Source organism: Triturus cristatus, chromosome 2_2 (assembly GCF_964204655.1).
Source record: "Triturus cristatus chromosome 2_2, aTriCri1.1, whole genome shotgun sequence".
NCBI classification, from domain to species: Eukaryota; Metazoa; Chordata; class Amphibia; order Caudata; family Salamandridae; genus Triturus; species Triturus cristatus.
In genome coordinates, this window is record NC_140582.1 from 734319946 (window position 1) to 734346684 (window position 26739).

Consider the following 26739-nt stretch of genomic DNA (forward strand, 5'->3'; position numbering starts at 1 on the left):
CCCACATACCTGATATTCGCATCATTGAGACAAATGGGGCCTTACCCAACCAATTAGCTATTAATACGACACTCCCTAGCTATTTGGCCAATTTGGTCCCACTCTTAACTGGTTTTAGCTTTAACCCCCTTTTAATAAAATCCTTGGAGATTGAATGGCTAAAACCATGACCTTCACTCGTTTTGCACGGTATATAACAGACCGCGGCTCCTAATAATTATGGTTTTATGTACTCAATATAATGTAATTTATTTCGCAATGATTTTGATACATACCTGTGTATTTTGTGTTTTCATTCAATTACGATTACCTAATTGTTTTTATTTAAATTTGTTTAAAATGTTTAATTGATTTAAATTCGGTTTCTCATCCTTTATAATTAAGGCCAACGGTTTGATTCGCTCCACCGATTTATGCAGGGCCTTGTAAGAGACCCACTGACAATTGTACATTGCAGATCACTCTAAGCATTAGAGCCGCCTACCAATGGCAGTACACGTCACTTCAAGCACTAGAGCTGTCCTCCAATGGCAGTACACTTGACTCCCTGCTTGTCCCTTAGCAACGAGACATGGACTCCCCCATGACAGAGCACGCCACACACGTTATGCGTTGCTTAGCAACTAACCCCGAGACGCTACGTAACGTACACACGTCCTTGCTTCTTAACCTGCAGTCAATCGGCATACCCGTGACCACAACGGATGAGACAGGACGTTTGCCTGCGCCGCTTCACCTGGCCCCCCGGTTCTTTAAAAGGTGAGCATGCTCTTGAGTTAGTATACATCCCAAGCTTAGAGGCGTTCCATGCAAGGAGCTAATTCTCTTTTAACCTTTCGTACAGAAACGTGCATTTGGTCTGCACGACTGCTTAGGAGACGGGAGGTCCGTCTGCCTCTCCTTCTTGGGTATTCATTACCTACAGCAACCGTGGACGATCTATTCTCTTCATGGGGTGAGTCCTCATTAGCTGATTAAACAGCGCATGCACACACCCTATTGTTAGCCTTCCGGTTCCCTAATATGCTTCATTTCATTAATAGGGTCCCCTGTTGGATTAATCCCCGCTGTACAGTACATTGTTGTAACTGTTGGAATCTTTGAAGATACACACGCCCTTTGAGTTTCATTGGTTTTTTAGGTGAGTCTCCCGCCTTACCTGCCACGATTAGTCCTAGCATTCATCATTACAACACACCTGACCAATACCCTTACTATTTCATAGGCTGTCTATATTGTCCCTGTCCTGATGAAGAAGACCCGCATTGACTAGTATAGTAATGCTTCCTGGGTTGAAACGTCAACATATCCCCTGGACCAGTTGAAAGACTCTGTGTCAAGACTTATTCATTCAACTTACAGAGCTATTCAAACATCGTTGTTTTTCCTGGCCTCTTAAAAAACGACAGTTCTGCGAAATTCACTTTGTATATATTGTGCACCTTCACTACAGCACTGAGCACCATATTCACCTTGTCACAAATTGCAACGCATTTTATGTTACGTTTTGACAGCCATGCAAATCAATGTGGGTATTTATAAATGACGTAATTTATAAAACTTTTGAATACCCTCTATGGTCTCTCTATGTGTATTGTTTTTGATGTTTTTGATAATTTGTTTTCCATGTGAGTAAACCTATGACTGGTTTAATGGTTTAAAGAGATAATCTACACCCGACAGAACCAATTGTTTATATTATATATTATTGCCCAGGTTCTGAGGGATACTGGGTTACCCCATTGTCACTATATTTTGTATGCGTTATCTAGGCTACTAATCACCAATAGTACCAGAAAACTGATTGACCAAACAAAAAAGTGCACTGGACCCCAGCTTCTCCTTTTCCAATCATGATTCATAAGGAAAAGATTAAACTAAAATAAGGTGAGAAACAAAAATAAGTCAAATCAAATCAAGTTAACATAATAAATGTGCCACTGTGCATGCTTAAAACAAGATAAACAAACACTGATAGAGAGACTGGAACTAGGACCTCCAAACAATACAAGGAAATGAAAAGGGCAAAGGGGGACCTTCCTTTCCTGAACATAAACAATCTTCACCTCAACACAGGCATCCTTGCACTATTGTGCAAGGGTGCCTCCGTTGGTGCCAGACAGCTAAATTTAACACCAGTGCAGGTGGAAACGCATGGCTGCACCATATTCTGGTAATTATAATGTAGCCCTGCGTTTCTAAAGTGACGAAGGGTGTCGTTAGCCTTCTTGGCTTAGTTACACACTTCGCCACTTTATTGTTAATATGCCCCTTAATTTAATAAATAAAACCAGACCAAAACAACAAAGTCCAATAAGTAGAATTCGACACATGACTTTTTAAAGAACAAACTGGAAAATAGCGCTTTGGAGTAATAAGCGATTACTTAGGATACCTGGTCCACAGGACCCAGACAAAGTCAAAAGTTCAGACCGAATGGAGTGTGGGCGGGATACAGGGACCCCATGAGGCCCACTGAACAAAAGAACCTTGATCCAGGTTGCGTCGAATTTCAATATGCAGTCTGAAGGGATGTCTCAGTGTCGATCCACCAGTGGGGGTGAAACATTAGTCCTGATCCACACAGCAGCGGATATGCATCGGCTCCGATGAGCGCAGAGCTGCGATGCAGAGATTAGTCACCGAGGATGCCATCACCGGAGATGTGAAGACATTGTGTAGTGGTGGTTCCGAAGGTGACGCCTCAGGGCCGATCCATGCAGCAGAGGCAATTTGCTGGTTCTGGTCACGGGAGAGGAGGGATGCGCTGGTTCTGAGCTATGCAACAGGAGCAATGCACCAGTTCCGATCTATGCAATAGGGGCAATGAGCTGGTTCTGATCCAGGCAACGACACTGATGTGCTGGTTTGACAGAGGATGCATGGGTTGTGTGGATGCAAGCACCTTAGGCGTCACTTCCAAGGGTCCAGGACTGGTGTGGCACCACTTGGCAGGGCAGAGTTATTGATGTCAGAGTCCAGGTGCAGGCAAGTTGAACGTTTTTTTAATATCCCTGAGATCAGGAGGCCAGCCAGCTAGCTCATGGAGTCATTCTGGGTTCAAGCAATGCAGGTCTAGTCTTTCTCACCCAGGCAGGGGAAAGCAGACAGGAGGGCAGCACAGCAAGGTAGGAGGCCAGCAAATCAGCAGTCCAATAGAGTGCCATTCCTTCAGCAGCACAGCAGTAATTCTTCCTCACAGAGTGCTCACATGTCCAGACGTTTACTGAAGTTATGGTGTCAGAGGTCCAGTTCTTATACCTAGTTGGGCCTTTGAAGTGGGGGAGACTTCATACACAGGTCTTTGAAGTTCACACAGGCCCTGGCTCCAGACTCACTACGCGGGGAGGTATGAAGCCCTTGGTGTGGGGACAAGGCACAGCCTATCCATGTGGAAGTGAGGCTGGGACCAGCTCCTCCCTTCCATCCTCCAAGTATTGGCCCATCAAGTCACACTTGAGCTCCCATTGTGTGTGGCTATCTATGGGGAATACAAAAAGCTCACCCTTCATACACCTCAGACTAAACAGAGACAGGCAGTAGGCACCAAATGGCTAAAGTAAGTAAATACCAACTTTATCGAAGTGGCATTTCCAAAATTGTAATTTAAAATTCAACTTCACCATAAATAAGGATTTTAATTTAGGACACCAGAGACACCAGATCTTGAGGTTTTATTTTTCTCCCAATTGGAGATTAGACTTATAAAATGTTATAAGGTAATCACTATATTATCTTAAGGAAAAGATATGCCTAGCAGTACTGAAAAACCTCTTTGGGTGTTTTTCACTACCAAGACATGTAAAACTTAAAAGTGCATGTCCTGCTTTTTAAATACATTGCTCCCTGCCCTCTGGGTTGTCCAGAGCCTACATTAGGGGTGACTTTTATTGATAAAAAGGGAAGGTTTGGCCCTGGAAAAGGTTTATGTGCCATGCCGACATAGCAGGGTAAAACTGCACAAACAGGCTCTGCAGTCGCAGACGTGAGATGTGGTGAAAGGGCTACTTCAGTGGGTGGCACATTGAGTGCTTGCAGGCCCACTAGAAGCATTTAATTTAGAGGCCCTGGGTACAGGAAGCACCACTTTACTATGGACTTTCAAGTAAAGTAAATATGCCAGTTGTGGATTAACCAATATTACCATGTTTAGGGGAGAGGATACAAGCACTTTAGCACTAGTTAGCAGTAACAAAGTGCAAAGAGTCATAAAGCCAGTAAGAACAAGGTAAGAAAATTGGAGGAGGTAGGCAAAATGTTGGGCGGAAGCCCACGCTAAGACTGTCAGGACTAACAGTGGGTGTGTTGAAGCTTTATCTATTTCAGGAAAGTAAATTTATAGACATGGATAAGGGCTCCAGATGACACGTCCCTTGAGGGTTTCTCATCTGCCCTCTTGCCAACATCCATTATGCACCTGGCATGGTTGTCTTGCTTTAGTGTACGGTTCTGACACCTTGTTGGACTGTCTGCTGACTAGCACATTTGCAGGCCAGAGATAAGTGCAACAGGGAGCAGTCATGGCTGAAACAGTTTCGTTGAAAAGAATTACCTGTCAAAGATATGTAGCCCATTAATACCTGTTAAAATGGATAGTAAAGCCCAGTGTGAACAAAACACAAGACTTTAAACATACTGAAAAAAATAAAAACAAATTGTCATCTTCTGATTGAAAAAAATTGTAACTGTACCAAATGAGTGTTGGCAAGAATAAATGCACGTTAATTTTGAATTGTCATCACCAAGCTGCCTTCGTGAATGATACTCATAACGCGCAGTTAGATTATGCTTTCTAAGTGACCCTCAGTATACAACTACTTCTAGTTTGTCCCAAAGAAATTTCGGGTTCTAATAATAGCAAATTAATTTAGTTTAGTATAATTATTCAAGAATCCTGTGTTAAAATGTTCTGCAATTTGGAATTCCTAGAATGAGTACTAGGCTGTACATGTATCTAATAAAATTAAATATATGTCGTAATGTTAGTTTATATATTTTATTTGATGTAGACAGCAACCAATAAAATAGTATGTTTTAATAATATTTTTAAGGATTAAACGGGTTGCTAATCTTTATTTGGAATGGAAGAAATCATTTTATTTCTTTAAACGATTCAAGAGAACCAATAATAGTGTTCTTTTATGGTATGTATCAAAGAAAATATGGTTTTGAAAGCGAAAATGGGTGCTGAGAAGTAAACAGGGAATATTAATGTTGTGGTTGTAGTGAATTTAGGTATCACCGTACATTCAATTGTTGAATGTGTTTATGTACATATTTTTGTAAACAGGTATAAAACCTGTCAAAATGAGCAGTTCCATTGTGTTGGAATAGAAATGTGACAACAAAGAAAAGAAAATAGGCTACCAGCCTCCGTCCTCGACATTTCCTGTGGCAGGGTTCTTGTTGTGCTGCTGGCGGTGCCGTGCTTCAGAAGATGTGAACATGCGGCAGTGAAGGGCTCTTCCGCAGACATTCCCTTGGGAGGTGATGTTTCTGTAAGAAATGCACATCGCGGTGTCACTTGACCCCGGCCAGGTATCCGCTAATCCTTTCTTGAGGAGCACGGTCTGTCTCTTCTGTTGACACTTTTGCAAAAGTCTGAGTATAATTTAGGAAAGCGTCATAGGACTCTATTGGGAGTGTATACGCCTCCAGAGTGTCTCGAAAATCTGCGAGGTAACTATTGAGATTACTCTATCTTTGCTTCTGTTCAAGGATTTCGGTTTACAACTACTCGTCTATCATTTTTTGCTGCAGTACTTTTCAGCCCAAGTGGAATGGGCATTCCCAGACCAGGGTCATTACTTGCTGTGCCACTGGATTCAATCCAGCCTGACTGATGAGGGGTGTTACCCCTAAACCGATCCCAGGATGCTTGTTTCCAGTCCAGGGAGGACCTTGCTTGGCAGTTCAGGCTTGACTTGTCAAAAGAGGAATAGGGTCAAGACCGATTTACATATGGTTGGGTCAAAATAGGGGTGGCGTAGTGAGCAGAGGAACAATGGATTTAACCCACATCTCTTGACTGGGGGTGAATATTTGATTTATTCAGCATTCCATTCATCATTTGTGTGAGAAGGTGTCCTGATATATGCTGTCCACTAGTTCTAGTGGGCACCTTGTATCAGTCCAAACAACCCCTTATGGTGAATTGGTTAAAGACAACCTTTATTGAAAGCTATCCTAGTGGTAGCTATGGAGAGCAGCCTTCAGGCTAAGTCTTGAAGTAATATAAAGCAGCTTGTTTTACCAGTCTATAATCTCATGAATGATCAAATGAAAGGACAACCACACCAGGTATATATTCAAAATATATGTATTTAGGATAAAATTCACCCCTCTAGTCTCTTTATGAGCCTGGAGTTCGAAGTACTTTGTTTACAAGTTAGCAATTATTGGTAATAGCACAAATACACGTTTGGGCCCTAGGGGCGTACCAAACCATATAGCAAAAAAGTGGTATAAGAACCACGACAGGGATAGACACAAGGCCTAGAGCCTGTAGAATCACTGGGGCCCCAAGGAACCACCCAAGGTAGTGACACAGGGGACCCACGGGGACTGTATGCAGTGTGAGAACACAACCGCGGGGTCCCATTAGCTTCTATGGGCAATGTCGCAGTTGGAATTTTAAAGATTAGGGACACTTAGAATCGAGTCAGGACCAAATCCTTTTGGACTTAAGAAGTTATAGGGCTAGCACCCACGGGAGCCCCGGAGTACTCGAGTTACCTCACCTAGGGAAGCCGGGTGCATGGGTGTCTTTTGGTGTCCGGTCGCGTCGTCGATTGCAATGGAAGCCTGCAAAGAACTGCTGGTGCCGTGAAGAGGAGAAGTGTCCGAAGAGATCCAAGCCTGGATCTAGGATGGAAGGAACCTGAAAGCAGAGGGTACAGAGTCTGGGTCACTAGCCAGTGACCAAGGGCAGGATGGACCAATGACCACAGATGTCGGGTGCTTTAGGTGAGTTGATGGGTGTCTTGACTCTTCAGCCACGAGGTCCAGGAGGCGTGGATGAAGTCCACGAGCCAGATTCGAGCTGTCCCACAAAGTCTGTCGAGTGCTGCGGTTGGACCCAACAAACCTTGGCAACGACAAGTCACTGGAATTCAGAGAAAGGACTACACTGCAGACCAGCAAGGTCTGAGGGACTCACCCAGTGAGGGTAAGTCAGGGCACGTCTGGAGCAACCATGAAAGCTCTATCAGAAAAGGAGATGCCTTCATGGGGACCCGCTAGCCAAGGGCTAGTGATTGTGATGGAGCCTCGAGCGGTCACACTTGAAACTGGCCCACGGGTCACTCGTGGAGTGGAGGCCAACAATATTCAGTGCAGAAGGTGCTCAAGGCTGGGGCTATGAGGATCCCAAAACACAACTTCGAGGAGGACCAGGAAGATAGTTTTGCATCACCCACGATAGCCACGGGCCTCAACTTTGCTGTGGACTCAGGGTAGCCTCGGGAAAGTCTGGAAATCCACCTCTGGTGATGCAAAGACTTTGGCATCTGGCAGGAGCTTCAGCGATGCAGACCGGTCAGTTGCTTCTTTGTTGCCTGCCAAGAAGGGGAGTCACTCCTTGACCCCAAGGGAGATTTCTTCCATCCTCTAGTCATGATAAAAAGTCGAAGGTCCAGGATATATGTTGCAGAGTTTCGTCCAGGGTCATCTAAAGTCGCAAGGACTGGGTTCCCATACTTATACTAAGTTTGGGTGTTGGACATACTCTAGGGACCCACCTATGGGAGGGTTTGGAAAGAGGGGTGGATACACCCATTTCCTTTGTCCAGTTTCATGCCAGAGCATGGTCAGGTAGCCCGTGCAACCGGTTTGAACTGGACTATGCACAGGGACACCAAGTGTGCCCCCAGTGCAGGACTTCAAAGCACCAGAGAGTGCTCCGGCCCAGCCCCAATACAAATCTGCCTGTCTGGGGAGGTGGTTACACCTCCCTTCTACTGGAAACCTATTGTCCAGGCCTCCCCTGCCGGAGTTTCGGTCAGCAGCAGGAGGCCAGACCCTTGTCTGTGGCAGAGGCATCCATTTTGTGATGCCAGTGCTCAGGAAAGTCCTCCCGGATTAGACCAGTGTGAACATGTCTCTCCCTCTAGAAGGGTGGAATGCTACCCCCGCCGCCAGTACTGGCGGGGGGTAGTATTCCAAAGCGTTTGACAGCAAACACGACATGTTTTGATGCAGCCATTCTAAAGTTAGCATTTACCGCGAGGTTATAATGCACTTAAGAGTATATGGTATGGCTGTATCACAGAACAGCCATAAGGAAGTATTTCCGAAAGCTGCAGAGGGGCTCGGCTCATGCTTGGGCACCCTCTCACACAAAACCAAGCACTCTGCCGTCAGGATTGTCAGGGCCTGCCATAGGAGTGACTTATAGGTTTATATGTGTCTGTATATATAGGTGGCTATAGGTAGCCTATACCACTGTAAGGGGTGCAAGCACACCCTTACCCAGGCTGCAGTAGCAGACCTGTCTTGCCATTTTGGAATGCTTCCCAGGGGTGGCATAATACATGCTTCAGCCCCTGGTAGGCCTCTGAGGTACCTATGCCCTAGGTACATAGTATACCATATACTAGGGGCTTATAAGGCACTCCAGAATCCCATTAGATATGTAGCTAATGTACATGCAAACCATTTTAGAGAGGAAGCAGCTAGGCTGTGGTCCTGATTAGCAGTGCCACAGCCACACTAAGGTCTAAAAACAGTGAAACACCAGCAAAAAGTGGGGGTACCCATGTGAAGCAGATCCTACTCTCCTACAATTTGGTGCCGCAGCACTTTTTGCCCTAAGTTGGATGGGTATGCCCAGTCGTGGGTCCCTTGCTCCCTGTGCCACTGGATTCAAGCTAGCTTTGCTGATGAGGGGTGTTACTCTGAAACCAGTCCCAAGATGCTTGTTTCAGGTCCAGTGAGGACTCGGCTAGGTAGTTTGGGCTGCACTGATCCCAAGAGGAACAGGGTCAAAACTGATTTCCAGTTTGCTGGGTCTTACCTGGGATGGCATAGTTTGCAAAAGAGTGATGAATTTAACCCAGATCTCTTGATTGAGGGTGAATGATTGATTAAGTAAGCAATCCATCCATCATTTATTGTTGCAGCATAAGGATCCTAGGAAGGCAGACTCCTATTGTCCAATCTCCTTGTGACATGCAGACTATAAAATCTTTACGAGCATTCTGGCAAGGAGATTGCCCAAGTTATCCCCCCAGCTGAGACATCCATATCAGAATGGATTCGTGCCAAAGAGGCAAATCCAAGAACTCCACAGCAGTTAATTGGAACTGTTGATCTTGCAACCACTTGCTCCAACCCCCTGGCCCTGGTCACGATAAACGGGGCCAAGTCATTCTACCGGGTATGTTGGGCATACTTGTGATTGGGTCTTGGAAATATTGGGATTTAGCCCCTGCTTCATCTCTATGCTTCAGAAAGTTTATGAAAACTCATCAGCTAGAATTATCCTTAATGGCTCATTGACAGGAAGTTTTAGTATTGACAGGGGTAAAAGGCGGGGTTGTCCCCTGTCTCCTCTTTAGTGACAGCTCCTCCACTAACGCGGAGGAGCGTTGCCCCACTGCTTTTTTTCAGTGAAAGTCAGAGAAAATAAAATGATAATAACTTGCGTTATTATCATTTTATTTTCTTCTACTTGTGCCTACAGGTTTGCATGAGGGGGCAGGGGAGGAGTGGTAGCACCCTCCAAAAGTGTGCAATGACTGCCTGCACGGCCCTCTTTGGCCACCCAAAACAGTCCTGATCACTTTGCATGTTCTCCATGCAGTCTGCGTTACAGCCTATTTAGAGAACATGCCCAGGCCTCCAGTCAGCCCCTGAGTGCCAAAACACAGCACTCAGACCAATCACAATAATGCTACGACAGCATTGTGAGTGGCTGACTAGGTGCCTGTGTGTGCTTCCTGTGGCCGAGCAAGAGAAGGACTATGAAGGAGAGATGTGGCGAGGGAGCGTCAAAAATAAAAGTTGTAATTTATTTTTGTGTTTTTTATAGCCATTTCCCAAGCATCCTCAACCCTCCCGCATACTACCACCTACCTTCCATGTTCTCCTCCCTTCCACCTCTTCCCCCCTAACTCCGATCCATGCCAGCTACAGCTGTGCCTCTTTTGTTTGGCATCTACAGTGAGCCACATTTAATCATAAGAGACAATAAGGTTATCCCTTTTCACCCCCCCTTAGCAGTGAGATTGGGCTATATGCTAACAACCGGATAATCTATCTAGGGTGGAGAGACTGGTGATGGGGTTTTGGCACTTGTCCGGTTACTTGGTGAATAACTCTATGACCCCGATTACGATGTTGGACAGACCTGACTGTGTCTGACATTGTTTGTTAACTGGGACCAAAGAACCTCCTGTCATCAATCCCAACCCTGGAATTAGGATACGACCGAACACTGTTCGGTCGCACTTCTATTCTTTACCATGGGAGCATACATTCCGAATGGAATGCATGCTCTCATGGTAAAGAGCTGAGGTGCAGTTCATCCCTGCACCCCATGGCAGGCACCTGCCACCAGGTGCAGGGATCAACAGGGGGGCACCATAGGTGCCCCCAAGGCTGCCATACGGTGGCCCTACAGTCATGGGGGTCCTGCTGTGGTTCCAAGGTGGGATTCCCACAGCCTTTCTGTGCCGGAAAGGCTAGCACAGAAAGGCTGTGGGAATCAGATATCGTAATCCCTGGGGCGGAAAGAGCCGCCCGAAGGATTACTGGAGGCTTTCCGAATGGCAGGCAGGCTCTTCAAGCCCGTTGGAAGCCATTTGGAAAGCCCATTTGGATTCCAAACGGGACATTTTGATGCAGTCAGAACGGCTCCCACTAATGGCCAGAGCCATTTCTAAACGCATCAAAATCAGCCCCTAAGTCAGAGGTAATGTGTTTAAATATTGAATGCTGGAGGGGGCAAGTGTGTGCAGAAATAAAATATCTAGTTATTGTTTACCCTGTGAATGCAGTAAAATAATACAACTTGAATAGGGTGGCAAAGGAAGCAGATATTCCATTGTCTAGATGGAAGAACTTGCCAATAACAATCTATGGATGTCTTAATCTCATCAACATGTTGATCATTCCCAGAGTGATGTATCTTTTCAAGTGTATCCCCCTTACATTTCCAAGCTCAATTACTGGTAAGATCCAGGGGAAAATAGCAGCTTTATATGGGCCTCTCGCGGGGTAAGGCTGGAGTGTAAATAGTTGAGGAGCTGTCTTGAGAAGAGAGGCTTAGCCCTCCCAGATCTGAACCTGCATTGCATAGCTTTTCAGTTTAAAATCATCTGGATGTAACTGAGTAAACCAGACAGTACTCTTACCAGAAATTATTAGGGAGTTTGGAATTACGGGAGTTTTGTATAAATTTGGTGCCCCGAAATGTTCCAAAAAGGTATGATTGAAGGTCCTAAAGACTGCATTAAACCTCTGTTCCAGGGTGAGAAGGATCCTGAGTATTGGCTAATACTCCGATTTTGCACCTATATGGGCTTCCCCTGGCACCCCAGTATGTATGAAGGATGGGCTGAGTCTTCCATTGAGGCAGGCAGGGATTGTTGCCGGGGAAGGGGGGTGATTGACAACAGGTCAGGGGGTCTTACCCTGGGGTTTCCTGAGAATTAAAACTGGAGATTCAATATCAAGGTTTAAATATGTGCAGCTGTATTCCTGGCTCACAATTTCAGCCATGGAGACCGGGAGGTTTTTGGGAATTTGAGTCCTCACTCCAGGATGTGGGTTCCAAAAGCAAAAAGGTAGCTATGTGGCATTGGAAACTTCCAGAGACTGAAGACAAGAAGATTCTTAACCATATCTGGTGTGGAAAGATACTTTCCAGGGAGTGGATTTAAAACCAATATGGAAAATCTCTTTGAAATTATTGTATTTAGTGGTCAAGCCAGCAAATCTAAAATGAAATCCCTTTCTTACTATTAACAGATTATACTGGACTCCACAAAAGATTGCAAAGTTTGCAAAGTTTGCATCGCAGCCCACCCCCAGATGTAGAAGGTATGGTCTCTTAAAACTAACGAAGAACACATCTTTTATAATTGCCCTGGGACTAAGGAGTTCTGGGCAGACATTGAGAGTATCTTAAAGGACTTCTTGGGGGTTACCATAACATAAAACCACGTACTAGTTCAATTGGGGTCGATATGACCTCATGTAGTCTATTGAGCAGGGAGCAAAGTGGCCTCTTGTTTTACTTGATACTCTTATCCAGGATGGAGATCTGTAAATGCTGGATTTGTCCATCTCTTCCAAGCATTACAGACTGGCTTTAAGTGGTAAAATGAACATCTAGATATTGAATGAAAGTCTGGAGGATTGACCGAGGTTTGGGCTAAATTCACCAGATGGAGTGGAACCGACTGAAGACTTCCAACAGAATCAGAGGTCCATTGGTTACACCAAGGCGCTGCTCTAGGCGATGTTGGGTAGGCTGGGTCAGTGTGGTGGAACAGTCCGATATATGGATGGTAAGGGTAAAACAGCATGAGATATGCAGAAGCTATTGTGATATGAGGACAAAACAAAATAGCATGGTGCTTTGTGCCACAATGGAGCACGTTGATAAAAAAAAGTATGGCTTTAACCATTGTTAAAAAGTGCAAGGGGAAAAATTGGTTTTAGGAGACAGGCATTGACTCCCACCTTAGCCACCACCAGCTTCATGAAGTTTCATGACAATCAGTCATTCAGTGCTAGCATAACAAGAGGTGATATGAAAACTTTTGGAACTGGGTTACAAGCTTTCTGAAATTTCCACATGCCAGAGGTGCAATTGAGGCTCCTGCAGTGCGGGGGGCAGGGTTTCTTGTTTTGAGGGGACCCCCTCACCCTCTAAGTCATGCTATTGCATACCTTGCAGAATGCTTGCAATGGACTGGAATAACAAATAGTTAAAAGCTTGGGCAAGCCACTCTGCTTTCCTGGTCAGACCCCTGCAGCATGGTAGGGGGCACAACCATGCAGGGACCACCATTGAGCACAAGACCAATGATTGTCTGTGTGATCTGGGAGACTCAAAGGCCCCTCTCACATTCATTCGGAAGGTGGCCATCATTTTGTGATATGCCGCTGATATATATATATAAACATTGTTACCTATTCTAGTTTACTGCCACCCTGACCTGACTGTGTACTCTGGAACTCCAGTACAAAGACCACGCAGTGCTCTTGCAATTCACAGTAATAGTAACCTGCAGCAGGTTCTACTTTTCCAGCAACAAGGCTATATATGGTTTGTACCAACATCTGGACTGTTAGCACATCACTTAGCACAGAGAACATACACTGTTTTGTTGACTGCAAAAGTATCTCGAGTCTGACTTGGGGAATTTCAAGCAATTCAGCACTAACAGTCCATCACAAGTGGGCCAATGTTTGATCTTAGCAGTTGAAGTGTGCAGGGGAAATAATCCAGACCCCCAATGTTCCCATGAATAATGTAATGGCAACAGAGAAAGAAAATCTTGCTACTTGCCCAAGTAGGATTAATATGCCACTCCTTGAAAGGCTAAGGGACTATGCAGTACTCTGAATATGTTCCCAGATCGTACATGCAGCACCTTAACTATTGAGGACTGAGGGCGTGTGTACTGCTCCACCATTCGCTCACAACTCCTAATGGAGTTTTCCAGCAGCTGTAATCTCTGATGTGCAACATGGGACAAGGCACTGATTAGGCATAGGTGGAGTTCACTCCGAATGCCCTAAACTGTAGATGTGCACAACATCTCAGCTTATTCTACCACTTCAAGTCCACCCAGTACAAGTCTTAAGTTTATATAGCAAAACAATGTTTTCTATAGCTCTCATTAAAATCATAGTTTAGACTCTGCAGTTACCTACGGTCTGTCATTGCATTTCATGTGGTGCGGAATGAGTGCGTACAGTGGTCCTGTTCCTGGGGTGGTGGCTCTTGTACTGTTGTGGTGCATGGTGGCAACCTCACTATGAACTTGACTCCTGAGCGAGATGAAAATAATAGGCCCACATAGTGGCATTTGTCTTGACTGGAGTTGCCTTTCAGGCTTGGTGCAGACAGATGATTGGATCAGCAGTTCAGTTATGGTCTCCGGGCTGGAAGGCACAAGCAGAGTGTCTTTGGACAGTTGTGCACTCTCAGTAAATCAAGGCTTCTGAACTGGCAATGGTAATGATTCTCTAACTCTGATGTTGCAAGGGTGTCACCAATGTATCAGGCATGTGGCGGATAGCACTTCACAGCTTGATACAGTTCAGAGCAAGAACCACTCAGTATGACCAGAGGGCCCCCCTTCACACATGGGCCATTCTTGGCTTTGCTTCCATTCAGTCATTTGCTTCCACTGGCTGTTCTTCATACCAAGAAAATGTGGGTTTCTAATCCTGGACATCTCTCCCCATACATGATCAGGCACATTTCTCCCCTTTCTAAGCATGTTAATAGGCTTGCAGCCTTTAGGGAAACATCAATTCCTCTATCCTGAGTGCAGTCTTCAGGTGATGTTTTCTTACCTCTATAAGACTGGTTTTTATGCAGACACCAGCCCTGGTCAGACAGCAGCTCTTTATTACTCTGTGAAGTATTAACTTCCTTGGTGAAGAAGAACTTGGTACTGGGGTAGTTTGGATCCTACATTTGGACACAGAGTATGTGTATCCCTTGTATAAGCTAAGATTTCAGAACCAGTTTGGGTTGGCTCTTTTTCAAATGCTATTTTGTGGCTGTTCCTCAGACACAGAGTTTGTCCAAGATGATGAATCTCACAGCAGGTTGCAATGGTGCTGGCTCCAAGCAGGAGTATCCAAAACAGTGACACAGTGTAGTATGAGGTCTTTGCAGCTGAATTCCATCAACCTTTCAGAAGAATTAATCAGGAACAGGCAAAAGCCCAGGCTCCGCATAGAAACCTCCTCACATTGAACAACAGAAACTGCAGTCTCAATTCACCCCCTGCCATCTACCAAATGGCATTGTTGAGGAAGAATTATTCAGCAGTCCTTTGCTGACAAGGAAAATTACCTAACTGAATTTCTAAACAGAGCCCCGTCTCAGTCCTCCTTCACTTCAGTGTCTCGGTTGCCAAATTGCTGCCATAAGAATGCAGTCAATTCATTTCTGCAAGAATGCAGTCAATACACTTCTGCTGTCTGGGGAAGCTGCATACACCCTCCACATTGTACATGCTAAAGCAGTGATCATCCAATATGAATGCATCTGGTCCCAGTGCTCAGGGTCTCACTACACACAGTGTTCTACAATAATACACTTGCCACCCTCTCACAGCACATTCAGGCACTTAACAATCATACAAAAAGTCGGAGCAGGGCTTTGGGGTTCACATAACAGCAGAACTTTACATGAAAGGGGTCAGTAGACCGCACTCTCTTTAACACAGAGGAAAACGCTCTGGTCACATTGTTGAATCACAAAAAACTCAATACATTGCCACAATCACTTTATGTGAATTTCTCAGTGCATGGACATTAGTCCTGTGTAGGTTATCAGGGCACACTGTGTGCACTCCTCCAGGTCACAGAACTGTTTCTTGGCCTCACATTACCAGGGACAGCACTGGGCCTAACCAAGGGCAGACTAGATTAGCATGATGCCATGACCTTACAACAAGTCTGTTTCTAATGAGTTAGTTTGTATTTTGAGCGCATGACATGATAACAGTTTTAAAACCACTCCAAAGACACATACTCAAACAGAATAAAACTAGCTATATTGACATTGCTAGGAACAATTTACTCACTCAAAAAATCTATTCTATCCAATTAAGCTGAAATGTAAAATTGGCACTCGAGCAGAGAGCATTAGAGCATTTAAAGGTGAGCAATAGTCTTGTATCACAGACAGCTTAATTGACAAAGACAGCCCATAAGTAAATGAATATTCGCAAACTATGCAGCTCTTATTCTGCTTGCTTTAAGGCTGGTAATTCAGTATTGACTTCATCATAAAAAAAGAGGTAGCATACATAACACGTCCGTCCTTATCAACAAGAGCCAGGTCTATTACTGTCCATTTTTTAGGAATTTCTTACAATGTTTGTACGGTACACACTGTACGTCCTTGGGTGAATGATAATCGAATTTTCAATATACAATTGCATAGGATGCCTTTGGTGACCTATTGAAGCTTAAATGTTGATATAGCGCTTGGTAATGCACGTCTGACGTCTCTGAGCGCTATGACTAGCAGGCGTTACTATCAACGATATATTGGTGCCTCAAAAAATAAATGTAGGGCAGATAAATTAACAAAACGGCCAGAATATATGATGGTGCTACAATTAAGAATTACCATGCTTCAGCCTAAGGATTCCCAAGATGATACGAAATACTACATGGTAAAACTTTGCGGCTGAACGTGAATGACCGGTGCACAATGGTTTTGCATCTCTTAGTTTCATAGTCCTCATGATTCATGCTAAAGTGGCAGGAACAGCACATAAACCAATAGCATTTCAAACAAAGCCCAATGAAATAAAGTAATGCAAAAATGTTCCACCTGTTTTAGTATAGATTCTAAAGTCAAATGAAAACTCCCTCAAACAACAGAGAAAGGGAACATCACTCGAGCTTTCCGTGCAAAATGTTTGCATATTCAGCAGAATTACACCTATTTCACCATTAGCATTTGGACGAAATGTCTGCACACAAAGATGTTTGCTACAAGGTGTTTTTTGAGTCATATCATGTAAGACTCTGCTCACTTTCCTTTGCGCTGTGCTATTTCTTGCCGTTCCCTCAGTGTAACATTGCATATATCTATCTTTGTGACCTTTGTGCAAATGAGATGTATTACTCACTTGGACAGAGTGCAAACTTAACTGTGAGTATTAGCACGATTTTTTAAACTGAACCTTTACTTGCAAATCTTAATTACTTGAATCTTCTCATAAAAAATTAGCTTTTCAATGAAAAAACGCATTGGTATTTTTTCAAATGTTTCAATATTTTCATGTAAAGGCTGGCTGGCTGAGGCATCGCCATTAATATGCGCTATACAGAGTAGCTGCTTTCTCATCTTGTAAATGAACTGCCTTTGGTTGGCTTGTACTGTGCCCATAAGCTTTAAGATTAACTCCAGATCTGCAGATTTGTTTGGTAAGATTACTATCAAAATGATACTTGAGTAGTGATTGGACCACAAAACAAAATAGAAGCTATCTGTTCCTCTAATTATGATTCTGTGAGTCATTAGATCGAAAAATACACGGCTGCACCTACTATCTTGTCAGGAATATAGCTGTTCAAGCAGATCGATAGGATGGGCAAAGAATGCGTTTAAATAGGTAATTGTGAAAATACTAAGTCAAGTTTTTTGCAATGAAAAACTATTTAATACGTTTATTTGTTCATCTTTCGAATGATATACAAAGAGGTTAAACCCGTAGTTTGAATTCATAGGTCAAAATAAATTAGGCTTAAATAAGTGTTTTGCCCAGGTTTTTATGTTAATTTCTGGGGCACATATGCTAACATTTTGTGTCAAATCTTCATCACTAAAGTGATACAAACCGGCGCAAAATGTTTATTTAAAGTTTACTTTCCAGGTCACAGTATGTTTTGCACTGAATAGTTGCCTGAATGTAACACGTTTAAATTCCATTGAGTAAAGGGGACATTCCATGGGCAGGACATGGGCATTCCCATGCAAGTACCTGTGGTGTTTGAATTAAAATCCTGTCCACTGGCTAGAGTAGGTAAAGTTTTACACCAAAACAAAATGCCTCTTTAAAGCAGGTGTAAAAAGGAGAAATATTTTTATTTCTGCTAGCTTTTCCAACTGTATACACAAATGGGGCTGTCCCTAGTTGGGATTCCTACAGGTTCCTACAGGGTCTCTAGAGATGCAAAACCCGTGGGGGCATCTCACAAAAAGTGACGGACTGGCATCGCCTGGTGTCATGCTTCATCATAGGCCGTCCTCGCCCTCTAAAAACTTTGTTTGATAGAGGGCGGGCATACACCTGGAGACAGGGATGCACTTCTAAAACTAAGTGGTGGCCCGTGAGTTAGTGAGAGGTGAACTAAAAACCATTACATTTGTCAACAAACTAATTTTATTCAAAGAGCAAATGCATGGTATTAAAAGAGGTGTGTGGTGACTTGGGACCTTATTGTCCCTCACCGTGCTAGATGTGGTCAACATGTTTCTGCTTAGGTGTCCCCGCAGGGTACATAGCATTCTTCGGGACTAAAAGGTTGTAAAAATGGGCTCCGCCTTTTAACACGCGGTGTATAAAGGATCTACCACTTAAGAACCGGGGGTTGTGAGGATCAAACTCCCCGGAAAGTGTAGTACTAGTGCGAGAGTCTCCTGGATTACTATCCTACTTGATCCATCGGAGGTCGTGGGTGGAAGGACCTACTGTGACATTTGTCTACTTCAGCGCTTCCAGCCGTCTCATCTACGGTCTTCCGCTTTGCCTCCCCGCCGAGCTTTTCCAACTGTGCATTTCTGCGGCACTGTAAAGCACACATCCAAAGTGGGAAACCTTTTAAGATTTTTCTAGGCGTGGTATTTTGTTTTGAAAGGGTACCCTTTGTGTTACTGCTCTACATTACGTGCAAATCTTATTCATCCCCCAAACTTTTTTTTTTCTACTGTATCTGTTGGATAATTGTTTTTTTCGATGTTATGATATACTAGGGTGCCACACATTGAGGGGGTCACATTTCTGTAACAGTGCTTGATATTTGAATAAACCTTCATCGGGTGAATTTGGACAACTGGCAATGAACCACATGGCTTTGGATTGTTCATTGACAAGTCTGTGGGGCTACAAAGCCAAGTAAAATTCGTATCACAGTAGAACACAGTGCTAAGACGTGGCAAGAGTATAAAACAGAGGATGAATTCCATTTTCATAACGGCGTTACTGTTCTGATGAATAGTGCAAAGTTTCTGTGAAAACAGAGGGCCTCATTTTGATGTCGGGTTGAATTGCTTCCACCTGACACTGTCTCAGTCCTGGGTTCGACCGACACCCGGTCGGCAGTCCCGACCAGCTAATTACAATGCGGATGAACACTGTTCGGTCGCATTGCATTTTTCTCAATGGGAGCTGATTTTACGGCTTGAACCCTGCTGTCTAACAGGCTTCCATTGAGAAAAGGAAGGTGCAGTTCATCCCTGCACCAGTGGCAGGCACCTCCACGTGGCAGGCACCTCCGCCTGCCAAAGGGTGCAGGGATCAACAGTCGGTGCCCCCTTGGCCTTCAACCACAGCACGTGCACCCAAGGGGGCCCTGTTGTGGGACCCCAAAGTTGAGTTCTGACAGCCTTTTTGTATCAGAAAGGCCGGCACTGAAAGGCTGCCAAAACCTGACATTGTAATCTCAAGGGCGGAAATGCCTGCTCTTGAGATTACAGGCCGGATTTTGACAGGCTCTCTGAGCCCGTCGTAAGTCAGCTGGAATGAACAGCAGGTTTATTTTGCAACCGCCTCCATCGTAATGAGGCGGTCGTAAAATAAACCGACCAGCCCATTGAGATGCAGCCATAAAGGGTCCATCCGAGGGGTCGGGCCTTTTACTGCTGCATCATAATCGGCCCCAGAGATCTTTAGGATAGCACAAGTCTAGAGGGACGGAACAATGTTAAACTGTGAGTTATGAAAGTTGAAATACAAGCTACAAAATAACTAAATGAAAAATTATACCTCACTACTGGTAGTGTTATGTAGTTTGTTGTCAATAATTGCAGAAGGTATTCCCAATATACATTCTTAATAGCACATAATGCCATAGTGAAATCAAACTTATCATCTTCTTCTGAAAATACAGTCCTGGGCACACGTAATAGGGTTATCACTATGGTTGAAATGTCTCGCTTCACTTGAAATATCTGTGGTCAACACCAGTATGCGATTCAAATGTCTTTAATGAAAGAAAAGAAAACAACCAGCCAACATGTTTTTCGTCACATAGGGGAAGTAACCCGCATCCGGATCCACATCCGGAGAACCCGATGGGACCAGTGTCTCCTCCCAGGTCATCTGATAACAGTGATATACTTTGTTAAACGGCGCACCCGCCTTCCTTAACATCCCAGAGACACTGGACTGAACTAAACATGTTACCCGTGGTTTAATATTGTCGAAAGCTCATCCATCGCGTCCACACATCGCTGCAGACCTTTCTCACACACCCACTTAGGACGACGTGTAATCAGTGGCCACACTGCCCTTTGTGGTTATACACCTGGAGTTGCCCGCTATACTGGGCTTCCTCCCTTGCCCACCAGGAATCAAGAAGTCGACCGGTTTTGGTCTTCCCTCATACCCCACAGCCGGTTTGGAATTATCACCGGCCTTGCGACATCACATTTTTCCCTCCATCACCACACAGCCCTGAAGAAGTCACGGGTTACTTCCCCTATGTGACGAAACACGTGTTGGCTGGTTGTTTCTCTTTTCTTTTATTAAAGACATTTGAATCGCATACTGGTGTTGACCACAGATATTTCAAGTGAAGGGAGACATTTCAACCAAAGTGATATTCCTATTACGTGTGCCCAGGACTGTATTTTCATTATTCGTGTGGGTCCTCAACTCACACATTTACGGGGGTTATAAGGTAGTCCCCCCAGACCTGGCAGCACCGCACATACTCTGTACATAGTAGACACCGCGCGAATTAGTCTGAGCGTCAATCTTCCTGTATTTACTAAAAACCCTACACAGACATAGCTTATCATCTTCTTCTGTATAAGTTACATCAACTGGATGGACATGCTCAAAATGTGTTTGAAAACCAACAAATTGATAAATTGGAGGCACAGAGTCACCAATCTTCATTTTGCATTAAAATACACAAAACAAATAATCCATTTTAAACAATATTATGGTCACAAATTAAAATGATATGGTTCGATTTATTCTGGACGAATCGCATAATATTCCCATGGCTGAATATAAGAAAAAGGGAACATAATCTTGGTCTCTTGTGAAGTGCTTTAAAGCTCTAGGGCTAAGTTTGTGTTATATAAAACTGCAAAGAAAAAAATTAATTCTTATTAAATATTTGTTGATTTTTTAGAAATGTGTTATACTATCTTGTTAATTGTTTTGGTGTGGTTACACACTTTAAACATTTTCTCTAGCTTTAGCCAGGCTGCCCCGTGCCATAACTACCAGGGTTTGTACCTAGGTTTATTTACTAATATTGTGTGCTTTACCTGACAAGATTTTCTTATTTGGGAAGGTCTCACATTCTACTCAACTAACAATCCATTGTGGTCCACAGGTATTAAGCTGTACTTACTGATGGAACACATTTGTACTCTGTAAGTGAGTAGAACAACACTCACGGGCCCAGATCCAACTCACAAGACTTTTCTGCCTTCCATGGCTGGCTAGCTTGTATGAGATTCTGGATGATTGATTTTTGCAATGCATTAATCCAAGCTTGTAAAAAAAGGGTCTTACCTTGTCAGAACATGTTTCAATAAGAAAACCATGGTGTAACCCCTTTAGCTTTGGCACAAACAGCAGGATGTTCTCCAAAGACATGCAAGGTAAGAATTTAAGCAGCACCTAACAATATTAAAGTCAAGAAACAAATTATTACATTTATCAAAATAATTAAATAAAAAAGAGTCAAATGTAATAAACAAAATAACAAAAACATAGTCAAAAATAGGTTAAAGTGAATCTGAGATTTTACTTGTTACAATTTTAAGTAAAAATTACCAAAAAAAATCAAAGTGATAATAAAGGTCAGTAGGTGCAGTCGATCAGGACCTAAGTGTGATTTAAGATTGACCTCAATGGAGCAAGAACTGGGTAAGCCTAGAGGGTTAAACCAGTCGAAAGTTTATGTTATGGCTTAGTAATTTTTGCTCATTCCGCAGGGAAAGGCAGGATTCTGCAGCTGGTGAGAGCACCATGAAGTCAGAATTGTCAAGTCCATGCTTCCACTGATCCCTTCTATATTGTTGCCAAATGCTCCAAACAGAATAGATGTGGAAACTGTAGACTTTGAAGTCACCTTACTGCTGGGGCAACTCTCTGTTCAAATTTTTACATGCAGAATTAGTAACTTTTCATGCAGTATTTGGACTGGGCACCATACCTTCATCGAGGGGCCTCTCTAAACCTTTCTCTTTGTTGCAAACATTGGACTGCCCCAGAGATCTAGGCACAAAAAGTAGAGTTTTTTCAAGGTCACCTCAACTCCTTTTTGTCACTTCTACAACTTCCAATCACCCAGGAGAATATCTTAGGGCCTAGGCCACAGTTCATGAGTGACAGGCAACCTCTAAAGCTCACTCCAGCAAAGTTTTTAGCAAGGCACATACATTTCCTAGCCTGTTGCTCAAACAGTCTATATTTGGCTACTGGACAGTGTCCACAAATCATTAGAAAAAGAGGTGACCCCCTTCCGAAATCCCTTTGGTGCCCAAGATTCAAGGGAAAGCTAAAGGTTCAAATGTTTTAGGGTGTTGGCTAATATTTTCAAGGGCAATTTGTATTCTATGAGCGCCCTTGGACCGAGAAAAAGACCGAGGGATGTCTATGGAGTATATGTTCCGCCAGACATCCATAGTTCAACATGTTTCAACTGGTATACAAGTCACCCAGCTTTCATCAGGACTTACCTGGTCCCTGGATTGCAATACAGGGGGAAAAGAGGAAGGGAGGATGAAGACCGAGGAAGAAGAGACATGCAATAATAAGAACAGCATAAGAAAAACATCTATCCAACAGCAATTGATACATGAGTTTCACACTCTGAAAAGTGTGACACGAATGCACCTTACATTTTGTAATCCTTGTGCCATGAAGGAGGATGAGTGCCTCTCACGCTCCTGTTACTGAGAACTGAAATCGCACAGGTATTAGTAACATACTTCTCCCTTACTCCACAGGGAATCAACATTGTGGGACAATTGATAATTCTATCCATGCTCCACATTTTTTCATTTTCCAGAATGACAACATTTTTCTCGACTACTTTGATTTTCTCAGGAGCATAGAATTTATCACCTCTACTGCCTGCTCCAAAAGGTTTCCTGACTAGAACCCAGTGACCCTCTTTCCAGAGCTTGTTTTTAGCTCCCCATTTTTTGTCATAAAGGTCTTTGTATGCCTCTTGATGTCTCCTTACTTTAGCTCCCGTCTCAGCATGATCAATAGAAACCTCCTTGTCCTGGAAAAGCCAACTTGGAGACAATTTGGAACCAGCTTTTCTCCCTCTCAGCACTTCAAACGGGGAGAGACCTGTGGTGATATTGGGTGTGGTATGGTATGACCATAACATATCTCTTACCGAAGTTTCTATAGGTCTACCGAGGCAACAGTTAATTGAGTGGACTCCTTTAGCATTCTGTTCGCTCTTTCTACTTTGCCATTCGATTTGGGACTGTACAATGACGTGTGAACATGAGAGATGGACATGTCTGCTAGAAAGTTCTTCATCTCATCAAAAACAAACTGAACACTATTGTCAGTAATGATGGTCGCTGGGATTCCTTCCCTAGAAAATACAACACTTAAGAAGCTAGTGAGAGTCCTGGTATTGACCATGTTGACAAACTTGTGGGTGATCCAATTAGAATAATAGTCGATGAGGACAATAAGGTATTTGTCCTGTGGACCCATTGACCAAATGGGTCCCGCAATGTCCAACCCTAATTTGTTCCACGGCACAGTGGGTACATCCACTGGGATAAGTGGAGAACGTCTTAGACTTTTAGTTTTGTCACTAACACTTCATGCATGACAGTCACGGACGTTCTCCTCCATAAGCTGATCCATGCAGGAGAACCAGTAATCTGCTTGTAACTGTGCTTTACTGAGCCCTCTACCCAAATGTCCTTCATGTGCCAGGTCTAAAATGTGATCCCGTAAGTCCTTTGGAGGAACTATTTTTCCTGATTTAAGTATGTGATCTCCCTCTAAGGACAACTCAATCCTTACATTCCAAAATGGTTGCACCTCTTCTGATAAGTTCTTACATTTGTTAGGCCAACCATTAATTATGTACTCCTTAACTTTTTTGAGGTCTTGCTCCATGCTGAATTCCCATTGATCTTGCACCACAGCGGGTATACTAACTACCAAAATATCATCCTTGGGATCTGCATTACCTCCACCATTTCCAACAGGAGCCCTGGATAGGAAATCTGCAACGCAGTTCTTAGCACCTGGTACATATACCATTTTGTAATTGAATTCTTGTAAGCCTAGTACCCATTTTGCAATTCGGGTGTGGTATTCTCCATCTCTTTTTTTGTGAATATAGAAAGTAATGGCTTGTGATCAGTGCACAGAGAATATGGCAGCCCCCACACATAAAATGTAAAATGCTGAATGGCCCAGCACACAGCCAGTGCCTCCTTCTCAACTGTTGAATAATTGACCTCTGCTCCGGAGAGCATTCTGGAGGCAAATTCCACAATGTTCTCCTTGTTGTTTACTCTCTGTGAAAGCGTGGCCCCAATACCTTTGTTTCTGGCATCAGTGGTTATACACGTTTCTCTTTCTACATTGAAATTGCCAATATAAGAAGCGTTGACAATGGCTCTTTTTATATCTTCAAATGCAATGTCATGCTCACCTACCCACTCAAGTTTGGTACCACTCTTGAGCAAGTATCTTAAGGGCTGTGTCAAATTAGAGATTTTTTTTATGAATTTGGCCATTTACGCTGCCAGTCCCAAAACCAATTTTATCTCCTCTTTATTTGTGGGAGCTTTGGGAACAGATTCTACTAAATCTATTTTGGGTTTGATGCCTTCCACTAAAATTGTATGAGCCAAAAAGTCTACAGAACTGACACCCAACTTACATTTCCATTCCTTAGTTGTAAAACCTGCATCTTTTAGTTTGCATAATACATTTCGTACATTGCAATTATGTTCACTTTCACAGGCACCATAAATTAGTATATCATCCTGAAAACACAATGTTTTTTCACAATCCCTGAGAATCTACTGCATTATTCTTTGAAATGCAGAAGCCGCAGAGGCTAGCACGAACAGCATTCTTAATAATTAGAAATTTCCAAAAGGTGTGGTGAAGGCAGTCAACATTTGGGAATCAGGATGAAGGGTTACCTGGTGGTAAGCTGATGACAAATCAAGCACACTAAAATACTTAGCATCTTGGAGGGTACTTAGCATTTCATGTATCCTTGGTAGAGGATGTCTATCTACCAAGATATTTGAGTTGAGGTCCCTTAATTCAACACAGAAACAAATGTTCTTTCCATTGTCCTTGGTCGTGAGAACAATGGGTGCCAACCATTCAGAACTTTCAATTTCCTTGATTACACCTTGACTTACCAGCTTTTCAAGTTCTAACTTCAGTGGTTCCCTCATTAGGAGTGGCACAGAACAAGTTTTATGTACCACAGGGAGTACAAACTCTTTAAGTGTGATTCTGTGCATGTAGTTTTTTAATTTCCCAAGTTGTTCTGCGAATACCTCAGGGAACTCCTTTATGAGGTTGTCTACTACCACTGGTGGATCCACTAACAACAACTGATCAAGGTTGTTTGGGTCAAGTGTAATGCCCAATTCTTTCTGGTGTTTCCACCCTAGTAAGCTTGAGCCCTTCTTGGTTATGTACACCTTCCCTACGGTGTGCCTATATTTAAATGAAATGCACATTCTAACCATCCCCTCTAGTGGAATGGGTTCTTTGTTGTATCCACCTGGGCGAATATTCTATTTCTAAGACTAAATTGTGTGCGGAAAACGTCTCATCAAACAATTTTTTCTGAATAAGAGTGTATGGAGAAGACGAATCAGCATAGACCTGAATAGACTCTCCATCTAAACTAATCTTGCATGTAGGGCATTGTACTGATTCATCCATTTCCCGTTGTTCTGTATGAAAGATGTAACCCTTGGTCTCTTCACACTTATCCTCTGCCTCATCTATCATGTGTAATTTTTCACCTGCTGCATTTCACACCTTGGCTAAATGGCCTTCCTTATTACATTTCCTGCAGACAACATTTCTTGCTGGGCACTTTCAATTTTTGGCTAGATGATTGGGGTTACCACATCTAAAACAGCGAAAGTTATCTGGTTTAGTGCTTGAAAAATCCTTATTTTTTTCCACAAATTTTACACACACCCTCTTCATTAACCAGTGACTTTGCTTCTTCCTTCTCTTTGTTAAGCCCTGAAACATTTTTAATTTCTTGTATGCATAATGCTGTTTGTTCAATACCTTTAGCTATGTTTACTGCTTCTTCTAATTCTGGATTTCTGGTGAGAAGCTCCTCTTGTATCTTTTGATCATTTGTACACCTGACTAACTGGTCCCTAATGAGTGAATCTGTTAGAATGCCAAATTCACATGTTGCGGACATGCCTATAAAAACTGCTACATAGGCTGAAACCCTCTCCTCCTTTTTCTGAACTCTTTTAAACAATTTATGTCTTTCTAAAACTACATTAATTTTCTCTCTGAAATGTGCCTCTAATTTCCTGATGTTTAATTTATAAACATCTACACCAACCACCTCTTCGTCTCGCTCCTCATTACCCTCTCTGAAGGTTATGTTTTCATAAACTTGCCTCCCTTGTTTGCCCAAGTTATGTAATGAAATGTGCTGTTTCCTAACAGACAAAAATTACCACCACCTATGGCTATGAGATAAGATTCAAAGATGGCCACCCACCTACGCCAAGGTATATCCGGTTCACCTAAGTCATTAAGAAAAGATGGGGTTTGACTCATACCCACC